Here is a 1,076-nt window from a genome sequence, read left to right on the forward strand (position 1 = left end):
GGGCGAAAAACACACTATCATTGTGGTTTTTCATCAGACATTGTGACCATTTTAGATCTAAAGAAATCCAAGGAAGTGATTAAAGAAGATTTAATTCAAGATTTTGATCTATAAACAGGCACATATGTCACCACCCCCAAATATTCCCTCTACTGTACTGAATATTAAAAGCAATTTCATATCAGTTTATCATATATCATCATTCCACAATAATAAAAAAAGTTTATTCTGGCCAAATTTAATGCTATTCCAAAAGCAACATTGACAAAAGCACTTTTGAAAATCCCGTATGAGTGGAATTTTTGACATTATGCTGGGAGAGACTGGGTCAGCAAAACACTGTTCCTTTCATAGAAAAAAAAATACCGTCTATTTATATCAGGTCCATTATGAATATGTTAAGATGGGATGGGGAATGCATTATATACCTCCCGAGTGATCTTTTGACTGATGTTGCTTAAAGAATGGCCAAACTTTGTGCATCAGCCAATTCTCTAAGATAATAATTAGTCAGCTCCTCAGAGGTTTATTTCTGATCTACTAAGTAATTTGTATAACTTAGTAATAAATATTGTTATAATTTATACAGAAGAATTAAAATAAACTTAGTATGACAGCGAGGTGTTAGGACTTAAGTCATGTTATGTATTTTATTGTTGGTTTATAACAGAAAGGGGGACTTAGACACCCATATGTCTGTAATACATTAAATGTTTAACAGTGTGGCATTTCTGCTTGAATGACCAAACTATGGTTGCTGATGATGATCCCATCTGCTCAGAGGGATGCAAAAACACATGTTTTACACACCTTTCCTACAACGACAACTCTGTAAGATAGATTGTGCTGAGACTGACACAAAGCTATCCAAGCATTGAGGATGGATTTGAACCTATGTGCCCATTTAATTAACATAGGAAATAGAATCCAACAAAGCAACAACACTTTTAATCTTGGCTATAATCATAGAACCATGTGGATACCAGTATTTTAGTATTGAACTGATACCTGATATCAAGAAAGAAAAATACTCCCTTCTTACAGTGGAAACTAGAATTATTTGGATAAGTGATATA

Source organism: Protobothrops mucrosquamatus, unplaced genomic scaffold (assembly GCF_001527695.2).
Source record: "Protobothrops mucrosquamatus isolate PMUCROS unplaced genomic scaffold, P.Mucros_1.0 scaffold_9, whole genome shotgun sequence".
Classification (NCBI taxonomy): Eukaryota; Metazoa; Chordata; class Lepidosauria; order Squamata; family Viperidae; genus Protobothrops; species Protobothrops mucrosquamatus.